The sequence below is a fragment of the Bubalus kerabau genome, chromosome 19, assembly GCF_029407905.1.
Source record: "Bubalus kerabau isolate K-KA32 ecotype Philippines breed swamp buffalo chromosome 19, PCC_UOA_SB_1v2, whole genome shotgun sequence".
NCBI classification, from domain to species: domain Eukaryota; kingdom Metazoa; phylum Chordata; class Mammalia; order Artiodactyla; family Bovidae; genus Bubalus; species Bubalus kerabau.
The window spans coordinates 37,438,421-37,449,731 of NC_073642.1; the positions used below are offsets into that span (position 1 = coordinate 37,438,421).

Sequence of the window (11,311 nt, forward strand, 5' to 3'; positions counted from 1 at the left end):
GAACATTCAACAAAATGCCTGACATGTATTCCTCAAAATTGTTAAGGTCATCCAAAAACAGATAAAATCTGAAAAGCTATCATAGCCAAGAGCCTAAGGAGATATAACACCTAAATATCCTGACTGGATCCTGGAAGAAAAATAATATAAGGTAATAACTAAGAAGATTTGTAGAATGTATGGAGTTTCATTAATTCATTAATTACATGGTTTAACACTGGTTCATCACTTGTAACAAATGTACAATATCTGTCCAACTAATATCATACGTTAATAGTGGGGAAACTGTTCAGGGTATAAATGAACTCTGTATTATCACTCAATTTTTTCTGTAAAGTCTAAAACTGTTCTAAAAAATAAATGAAGTATCTTTCATATAGGCTGGCATACAGTAGGTTGATAATGCAAGATTAAAAATGATTAAGAAAGGAAAAGGATAAAGAAGATAAAGAAAATATCAATAATTCAAAACATTTGCTGTTGAAGCACAGCAAATGCTTATAAGCAGGTCATAAAAAGTCAAACTTCTATGAAAGAAACAGGCTATTCAGATTTTTACACTAATGGTTTTTTAAACTTCTCTATTGTAGAATTTGCTTTTATTCTACAATTTTGATCTTCAAAATTTTAACTTAAACTCTAAACACACCTCTAATACAGACTAGATATGGCCGTGTACATAGTTAATTACTAAAGTAACTCTCCATAGCTCAAAAAGTAATAATGCTTTTAAACAATAAAAGCCAAAAGATGTGAAGCCATATTTATAACATGCCATTACAGCTCTACCACATAGATGGTCATCCAGATAAGCAAAAAAGCAAACAAAATAATCTTTTAAAAACAGGTATAGCTCAATATACAGAGATTTCAAACTGTCTTTCAGTTGCTCATTAACTTTGTCTTCTGCTTTATTAGGTTTCAAACTGTTAGGTTACTCCATTGTATTTAAATGTTATCTTCTGTCAAATACTCTTCATAATTAATTCAAAATCTCCTTGTAAAATTATTTATCCTGTAACTCAATTAATACACAATGTTTCAAATAAATTAATTGTATACTGCAAGAACACATCTAGAGATACTGATCTGCCATCCTACGCTGTGTAGATAAGCAGATTTTTGCTATGACTGCTAGCATCCAGCTGGCAGAAAGAGAGGGCTGTAGCAGGAGCGGAGTTGAGGATTTCCAGGTGATCCTGGTGGGCTTCCCACGTGGCGCTAGTGGTAAAGAACGCACCTGCCTAATGCAGGAGACATAAGAGACCTGAATCCTGAATCTCGAAGATCTCCTGGAGCAAGCAGGGAATGGTAACCCACTCCAGTATTGTTGCCTGGAGAATCCTATGGACAGAGGAACCTGGCGGGTGGCAGCCCATGGGATCACACAGAGTAGAATATGACTGAAGCTGCTTAGCAGGCAACGCACTGGTGGAACAAGGCGACCTGTGTGACTGGAACATGGTCTTGTTTTGGCTCCCTAATACCTCCTAGGAGGGCAGTTACTTCAAGGCACGGGAGTGCCTCATCGGGCTTGTGTGGAAAGTGAGGAGCCAGAACCCATAGACAGCCTACAGAAGTGAGGCCCCACAGAGGCGAGGAGTCCCGATGGTCGAGGCCGTGAAGCTTGGCGGGGCTCTGCCTTTTTCAGGACTGTGCCTACAACGACGACCGGGAGGCCCAGGCCCACATCTCCAGCCACAAGGAGTCTTAACACTGCGTCCTGCTGAATAAACTTAAAAATGTTCCGAGACCAGGCCTGGGCTGCGTGGGCTCGTGGGGCACCGCCTGACGCCACCCCGAGACTACCTCACAGAAGGTTTGTGTTGCCCTTCTCCTTGGGTCCTTTCCTTTTAGCCCTTGCTTTTCTTTTCTCGTGTTTGTTCTGGGTTTTTCTCTGCTTGGTGGTGGAGGGGCTGCCCTTGGGGCATGGGGTCAGCGGAGACCTGAGGGAACCCGGTTCTGTCTGTAGCTCCTTTTGGCTGGAGCCACAGACTCCGGTTTCCCATCTCATAAGTGGAAGGATTCACTTGTGGTCACCTCTTCTGTCTGCTTTGGTTTGTTTGAAATCTAAATAAAGCAACCTTATGAGGAAAAAGTCACCTCCACCAGCGGGGCTTTGAAAGGATCTGGGAAGATATGACCAGTGTTATTCGGATCTTACTGGCCAGGGTAAAAGAAATTACACCTTGTTTACCAGTATTCTTATTTTATCTTGTTGATTAAAACACAGTGGACTAAATCAGAGAATCGTCAGTGTTGTGATCAGATACAATGAATTTTTATTCACAGTAATTCTTCGGCAGGTAGAAAAGGAAGCACCTTTTGTCGGTTATTTTTCTCATTAAAATAAAGGGAGGCTGTCATTGTCTCCTCTCAAATTCAAGTCTGATTATTCCTTTATATTTCCTCTTTACTGATTTTTTTTTTTTTGTATTTTTCTCCAGTTAATTTCCTTTCCTCAGTTTAAAGTTAGTGCTTCTAAACTTGATTATTTTATGGCAGAATACTTTCTGGTAATCTGCCAATATTTTCAGCACTAATATGTTTCCACTTTCAGGATTTTTCAGTCTGTCGTCTTGTTTCACTTTGATTTTATTGTCCCTTCCCCTTCCAATAGCTCCTGTATTGTGAATTTCAGCTTGATTTTTTTTTTTTTTTCTGTGCTGCTGCTGCTAAGTCGCTTCAGTCGTGTCCAACTCTGTGCGACCCCATAGACGGCAGCCCACCAGGCTCCCCTGTCAGATAGCTATATTCCCTACTTAGCAGATAAATTAGAGAATTTCTTTATCCCCAGAAACCAGAAAGATCAAGGTACAGTCACAGGAGTCTGATCGTCACCTAAACTTGGGAGCAAACAAACTGAGCAGAAAGGAACTTGCTGGTTACATTAAATTTTATTCTTACACGCTCAATGAACCAAGAAGATGATTTGAAATATGCCTAGCAAGGCTTTTTATTATTTGCTAAAGCTCTTAGTTTAAAAGTCTTGATTGAAGGTTCTTTAATTCACCTACAAACCACAAAATGGAATTTTGAGGCAACATTAGCAGCAACAGTAGTGAGAACTCAGAACTTCTCCACTTGATGACAGTCAGCAACTTGGCATGTAGCCCATTACTACCATACCCCCAGGGCTTTATTAGATTTATTCAGTATTTTTGTGTAATCCTTAAACATGGTTAAGGTAGGTTATATTTTCATAAAGTCCTAGCATGTGTAATATACAGTTTGCCCTTTGCCTTTGGTTTCATGGGATCTAAACCAGTGATTGTACCTTTCTTTATAGTTAGCATTGAGGAATACATTTCCATTAGATACTATTTTTCTTATGTCTGAAGAACATTTTCTCCTATTCAGTATTTAGAGGCATTATGGCATGGTTCAAAAACCACTATACTGAGTATTAGAAGACCTGGGTCCTTCTGTGAACTTTATTTTATCTTGACTCAGTTATTTTTGTCATACTTTTGTATTATTTAGGTTTCTTTTTTTGTAAGGAATAGAAGCCTCCCTTAGCAAATGTTGGCAGAAAATAATTTCTTAGGAGGGTATAGGGAGACATAAGGAAACTTGAGAAATCTAAAAGATAAGAATTAGGGCAACTTTTGAAATCCTGGTAGTAACAACAGACAGCCTCATCAGGTGCCGCTGTTGATCATCTTCCTTTCTTCTTCCCACTCCTATCAGATTGCAGAAAAGATCTATCTTATTGGTCTGAATTGAAGAAAATGGAGGGAAATAGATGTTCTTGATTGACCTAACCAGACTGTATTTAATGAGAAAAGGCCATTTCCCTGGAAGAAAAATTCAGGTGTTGCTAATGGGAGAACAACAACAACAACAAAATGTTGGCAAAATAACAAAATCCAAAAGGCTAGAAAAACGGACAAATTGCTCACTCAGTCTTTATGTGTACAAAGATATCACCCCATATTGCTACAGTGAGTTTTGTATGGTATATAACAAAGACAACATAATTCAACTTTGTAATTATGTTTAAAACTGGGGCCTCTCTTCAACCTCTCTTCCTCTGCTAGGGCAATACCCTCCCTTGATCTTTACCAGTCTGTTGTAGCTTCCTGATTGCATGGTATCTGGTTTTACTTATCATCCTGCTAACTTCTCCTCCATAACTGTTAAAGAGTCATCTTTCTAGAATGTAATTTTGTCTCTTGGAAACTGTCAGTAGCTTCAGTATTGTCTATAAGATACTTAATACTTGTTTTAGTCACTATGCTGGCTAGAGTTGGATGCCTGTACTACTTAGTTATTATAGCACTTTGTACATACCTTATTTTGAGTTCTTCATTCACTGAATAATTATTGTAAAAGAAGGGGAAGCATCTATGTGAAACAATAAAATAAATTCTCAGATAAATAAAGTGAAAGTGGAGTCACTCGGTCGTGTCTGACTCTTTGCAACCCCATGGACTGTAGCCCACTAGGCTCCTCTGTCCCTGGGATTTTCCAGGCAAGAGTACTGGAGTGCGCTGCCATTTCCTCCATATGTAATTCTGGCTGTCTTGCTACTTCTGTTTTCTAAGGCAATTCATATCTGTTAAAAGATCCATATAGTTCCCTCTCACTATGTATTTAAAGTAAAAATACCAAAATTTCAAAAACTCTGTAGGTTCTTCTTTTCCACTAAGGAGTTCATACCTGGAGTGAACAGTCTTTGATTTAACAGGTCACTTCAATAAATTTGTATATATGCAAAACTGATTTGAAGCAAATTTCTCTGCATAAAAAAGTGACAAGTGACAGGGATTTTGAATTTTCTGGTGACAACACTTGGGAAGAGGGGTTTAGGGAGCCTGAGAAATAAAATGAAGAGGAAATGTGAGAAATATTTTGAGGGAAAGGAGGTTATGTAATATGGAACTCCTTTTCTATAGGAGAACCTCAATTAAAAAAAAAACAAAACAGCCAGTGAAATTTTCCAAGGATGGGAATTGTCAAAGGGCTTGTAAGCATAGTTGCATCCGGGATTTAATTTTAGGTTATTTGCTCTTCTATGCATTTATAGTGGGTATTTTACCCACTCTTCCCTGACTATGTAGCAGTCATTTGTTGTAGATGGGATTAACCTTTCTTCCTCCTCCAAACGTTATAGCAAATTGGTCTAAACAGTAAGGTAATCCCATAATACCATTTAGACAGTGATTAATTTGAAAGTAATCTAGTCAACACTTCTGACACATTCCTGAAGTACATGGGTTAGTTTAGAGTCTCAAGATGTTTTGTTTTATGGTTGTGAGAACTGCCCTGGATGTCCTACTACTCGAGAAGTCATGCAGCTCCAATTCGTGATGGTGGTTATCCTTTGAACACATAGGGAACCACCCTTAGGAAGACTGACTGAGAATAACAGAGATGGAAAAATGGAAGGGAAAAGATAAGTCTTTGAGTTTATTGAGTCATTAAGATCAAATGACCTCTGAATTGATCTTGAAGCCTGCCAAGCATCTGGTCTTTCTAGTTGGATGACTCAGAGAATCTCAACTGTTAAATAAAACCAAACTATTGATTCTCTCTCTTCCAAATTATGTGACTCTTGCTAATTTTGTTAAATGCACATCTATTTTTCCAGTTCTTTCTCTTTCTCTTACCCACATCTAATCCATTAGCAAATTTTGTCAGTTTTTCCATCAGAGTATATCCAAAGTTTCACCACTCATTTCCACCACTGCTTCCTTGATCTAAACCCACATCATCTCTCTTCTGGATTATAGCCATAGCTTCCCAAATGCCTCTCTGCTTCTACTCTTGCCATTCTGTTTTCTATTCAGTAAACATAGTGGTTCTCTGTAAGTCTAAGTCAGGCCATGCCAATCTCCTGTCATAAACTTCAACTGTTAATAAAACTCCAAGTCCTTACATTTCCCTAGGAGCTCTCACTTACATGGACTCATTATTTTTATGACCTATGAACTACTTTTTTGGTGTGTTACTCTGTCCAAGAGACACTGGCCTCCTTGCTTTACTTCAGACATGCCAAGTTCAGCATCTCTGCACTTGCTGTTACTTCTGCCTAACACCTCCATCTTTCAGATTCCACCTAGCTTACTTCTTCAGTTCTTTCAGGTTTCTCATTAAATTCCCACCTTTCCAATGAGTTCTTCATTGACTCCTCTATCTACAAGATGAACTATATCTTGTGCCCTTTCCTATCATAATCTTCTCTCTAGTATGATTCCTGCACATACATATTTATTTATTTACTTGCCTATAATCAGTCTCTCCCAAGAAAAAATCATCACCCTGAGAGCAGGGATTTTTTTTTTTTTTTTACTATTTTTAATTGCTAATTCCCCAATGCCTGAATCAATAACTAAACTGTTTGTTGAGTGAATGAATAGTTTGATATTTTTTTCTTTTATTGATTACTACCAAAATTCCCAAGAGCTACAGTTCTGATTTAATACCCATTCACTACACTCATCTCTTTAGGAAACTAAGTTAAGTATTTAGGTCTTGAGTTTATGGATGCCCTGGGAAATCTGAGATAAATTATCTGTGTTTCCGTTAGAGTGATCTTTCATCACAGAAGATGAAATGTAAGTATGAAAATTTATCTGCTGCTTTGCAGCCTTCTCCAGAGCTTCCCCAGTTTAATTTGAAATTGCTCCCCTTACTCAGAGGGCAGGGAGAGATCAAAGAAAGAAGCAGACCACTTCAGATTGGTAGGTGGCAGGTTTAATAAGTAAGGGAACTTACTTACAAGGCTGATCTTGGATGGCCACAAGATGAATAGATTTCCATACTCTCCTGCAAGAATCTTAGAAGTTATATAAGGCCTTAACTGGATTCAGTCACATATACTATATAGATCGTCCTAACACTACATTACTGCTTCATTGCTGTGTCCTTAGGCAGCTTCTAGCTTGAGGAAGGAAAGCAGAGCACACTTTCCAGGGACAGGGGAAGGAGGGGATCTCTAACTGTCCACATCTAGCTCACAGGTCAGCTGTCAGTTACATCCTTGGATGATCCACCAACATCATAAAAGCAGGAAATTAGAGCAGAAGTTCAGTAAGAGAAACATGAACCTTCAGAGAAGTTAATACATGGAAAGAAGGCAATGATTTCCAATGTATACATCCTGGGAGCTTAAGTAAGTTCAATTTAAATATTGAGAAGTGTGGTAACCCAAAGCTGAAGCAGTTGATATTTGAGTTATATTATTTGTATGTGTGATTTTCTCTTTGTATTGTAGACTTCTTGGGAACAAGATCCTTCCATTTATCACTGCTTCAGTACTCATAGATTGTATTCTATAGATAGTTATTGCATAAATGAAATAGCATTGGAGAAGATCTCAAGAATTGGTTATGACAGAAACTAGATGTTAGACATGTTATTTAGTCTGCCTTTGCTAGGCCTTAGTACCTTCATCTGTTAAAATGAAAGTGCTGAACTTCATAATTAAGTTCTTTCCAACTATTAAATATTCTGTAATTTTATCTGCTTATGTATGAGTGGAGACATGCACATACTTTCATCTAATGGAAATAAAGATATACTACTTAAAAATTTCCTTTGCAAATATATTTTGGTTAATATAGCTGCCATCAGTTTGGCTTATGAAATAGTATTTCAATGATCTTTTAGCATGATAGATTAATTTTTATGTTCCTAAAGCCATTTCCTCTGAATGCTGCTGAATTCACACTTCACTAATGGCAAGGATCTGATTAGAACTAATTTCATAGTGATTCTTTGACATTTTCAAATATAGAAATGTGTGTGCTTTTCTGAATAAAAGTCAGAGCACATCATAAATTCTAAAAGTAACTTAAATTTTAGTCTAATATTGGATAATAGTTATGAAAGGCTAAAATCTTACAAAATAAGTGTCCCTTAAGTTTCCCATCTCTTCATTTCTTTTACTTTCAGCTTCCATTGTCATTACACCAGGCTCCACTGGAACTCTTTCTCCAGGCTTTAGTCTGTCTTGTCAGCCACGTTATCAGTTCCACAATTTGGTAGAACTTAAAAGTAGAGGAGCTGATAATGTCTAATAGAGACCATAGACCAACAAGTCAGCCCTCTGAATGAGAGTCAAGGCAGAAACTTAAACCTGTCAACAGAGTCAGCATAGGAGAGGGTAGAGACTTCCTGTGACTTTCAAGTGACAGGCATTAGCATTTTGTCCTCAAGCACCAACGTAATGGATCTGAAAGCTAACAAGGAAGTTCGGGGGCGCAACATAGGTTCTTGACATTTTTGACTAGACCACTAGGCTCCATCATTAGGAAGCAGTACTCAATCTCAGATCTGCTTAAATGATGGAGTTGATGTTGCCAGAAGACTTTTTCCCTTGGCTGGACTTAATTCAGAAACTAAACAATAGTCTTTTTCTACAATGGGACTCATTAGTGGAAGAAGCCAGAAAAAGTAAAGTCAGGAGGAGGAAGAAAGGGGATAATGCCTTCATTTTTAGACAAAGAAACCAGTTAGGGAGATCCAAGAAGGAACAGTAGGAATAAGAGAAAACCCATATGAGAATACATTGCTGAAGCTAAGGAATTAAGTGGTATAATAAACAGTATAGTTAATTATACAGTGAATTTTTCATCTTAGGGGTTAGATTCTTAACATGTGTTGAAAATGACAAAGTCAAAACTATTTTTAAAAGCTATAATAAAGGTGCTATATTAGATATTGACACACTGTTTTTCTATAAAAATTTAACACAAGTTTTTTCCCTCCCAATTTGTAATAGATCTTTCCTTTCTCCTCCTTTCCTTTCCAGTGCCCTAATAAGACATAGCTGAATTTCATGTAGCGACCATATTGAATGTAAAAGCATTTTCAATACTGGACTCCCACTCAGTGAACAAGTAGCCCATACTATGAGAGACCTATTGAGGTGATAGCAGGTTCAAGTATTCCATCCCATGCCTGTTTTGGACCAGAGGTTCACTGATTGGAATAGCTCATAAATCACTTGCTTATGTTATCATTTTCTTTCCTTTTGTCAAGTGTGCATTACTGAAATTTTAGAGTTCAATGTTTTGTGATGTGATTCTTTCATGCTGCAGAAAGATCAGGAAGAATAGGAGCTGAGGAAAGGCCATTTTAGTGCCCATTAAGGGGATTATAAGGGACCTCTGAGTAAAACGTATAGATGATATTGAGGAATGGGAGTCAAGTTTCAGAGACAGTGAAACGGAAGTTTCTGAATTTTTTAGAAAAAGAGGCAACTATTGACAACTATTGTCAGGAGCAATGTTTCTAGAACTTCTGTATGTGTAAAAAGTAGCTGGAGAATTTTTGTAAAAATATAGATTCTGGACCTCTGTTCAGAAATTTTGATTCAATAATGCCAAGGTGGAGACAAAAAAAGAGAACTATAAGCAAAAGGTGTTTTGGATGCTAGTGTCTTCAGATCATGTGTTGAAGTATTCAGGTTCTAGAGGGGGAGAGGAGAAAGAAAAAAAAAGATTGGGATTAGTTTTGACAAGGAAGGGCTTCCCAGGAGTCGCTAGTGGTAAAGAACCCGCCTGCCAATGGAGAGACACCGGTTTATTCCCTGGGTCGGGAAGACAAAGAAAGAGGTATATTTTTTCCTGAGAGTTAAGAGAAAGTAAATATTTGAGTATCAAGAAAGAACTGAATTGAGGTGGAATAAAGATAGTAATTTAATTTCAAGGCTTTAAGGTGATGTTTCAGGAGGCAAGTAAGGGGAGAGGAGACAGGCCAGAAGAAGCTTGAAAAGCATGGAAAAGGTTTGAAATAGCTCTTACAGCTGAGTGACTGTGATGAGGCTCTGAAGCTGTTTGGGATGACATGATTACTTTCTTAAATGATGAGATTAGGCATCAAGAATTTTGAAGCTCTTTTCCAGCTAAAAACAATTCTGTGATTCTTCTGCAGAAGTAATCTCAGACTTTTGTCTGTGCATCATCTCTGAGGAATATGATGTACCCATATCTATTACAGTTATTACAGCAGGTGTTTTCCGAGGTGAGGGTCAGATCCTCCAAAGATAGTACATTTTCATCTTAAGGAAAAATGGTTTTGATTACAGTCTCTTTCCTCCCCAACTTCCCTCTTGACCTTAAAAATTATTTTCATAGGGAATGAGCAATAGTTAAAGACGAAATTACTAAACAGCAGTGAATATCAGTTTAAATTTAGGCCCTATACATTTTGGAAAACTGGGTCTTCAAGATTCTATGACTTTATCCTATTTCAGGAAGAAAATCAATTAGTAATTTGAAAGCCAAAGTCAAAGATTTACCTCTACTGTCTTTTTATTTTCTCCTTATACTGTTTCTTTTTCATTATAGGCATTCTTTTTCCTGTCAAGTTGATCTTTAACTAGACTAGTTAGTCTTATCGACATTACCTGTGGATCTTGGGAAGCTGGATCTACAGCATATATGATATCCTTCTTGCATAGAGATGAAGAGATTCAGGCAAGCTTTTGGAGGGCAGTAAGGATTTAGAGGGGCTTCCCAGGTAGCACTAGTGGTAAAGAACCTGCTCACCAATGCAAAAGATATACGAAATGCATGTTTGATCCCTGGGTCAGGAAGATCCCCTGGAGAAGGGCATGGCAACTCACTCCAGTATTCTTGCCTGGAGAATCTCATGGACAGAGGAACATGGCTGGCTACAGTGCATGGGGTCATAAAGAGTCAGACATGACTGAAGCTACTTAACATGCACGCACACTTGCAAGGCTATAGAGATTGGAATCCATTCTGCTTTTAGCTTAGCTATGGTAGGTTTTCCCTCACAGATCTGAAGCCAAAGAGTAAATTAAAATGTACAAATACAAAGCTCACATTTATTGAATATTTATTGTGAGTCAGAGTGTTGCTATCAAAAGAGTACCCAGAAAGGTGCTTAATTTTATATGTCACCTTGATTGGGTCATGGTACCCAATTTCTGAACAAATATCTGTCTAGATGTTGCTGTGAAGGCATTTTTAAAGATGTGATTAACATTCAAATTCAAAGTAGACTTTGAGTAAAGCAGATCACTCATCATAATGTGACTTTGCCTTATCCAATCAGTTGAAAGCCTTAAGAGAAAAGACTGAGGTCCTCTGAAGAAATAGAAATTTTGTTTCTAGACTATCTTTGAACTCAAGATTGCAAAGCCTATTATTGCCAGAATTTCTAGCCTGACCTGTGAATCTTAGACTTGCTAGCACCCATAATTACATGAGCCAATTGCTTAAAATCTCTCATTCATTCTCTGTATATGTGTGTTCTGTTTCTCTTTGGAACTCTGGAGAACCCTGATACAGAAGCAAATTGGTGAAACTTAGATTTTTCCTAATGGTTCAGTGTC

At 37.7% G+C, this 11,311-nt stretch overlaps 1 long non-coding RNA gene across 1 annotated transcript; it reads left to right on the forward strand.

Moving 5' to 3' along the window:
• Window positions 1-394: 394 nt before the first annotated feature.
• On the forward strand, window positions 395-4,401 carry LOC129634050 (uncharacterized). The gene is made up of 2 exons (XR_008705390.1): window positions 395-1,819; window positions 3,691-4,401. It is a non-coding gene; the product is annotated as an uncharacterized LOC129634050 (long non-coding RNA).
• The last annotated feature ends 6,910 nt before the right edge of the window (window positions 4,402-11,311 follow it).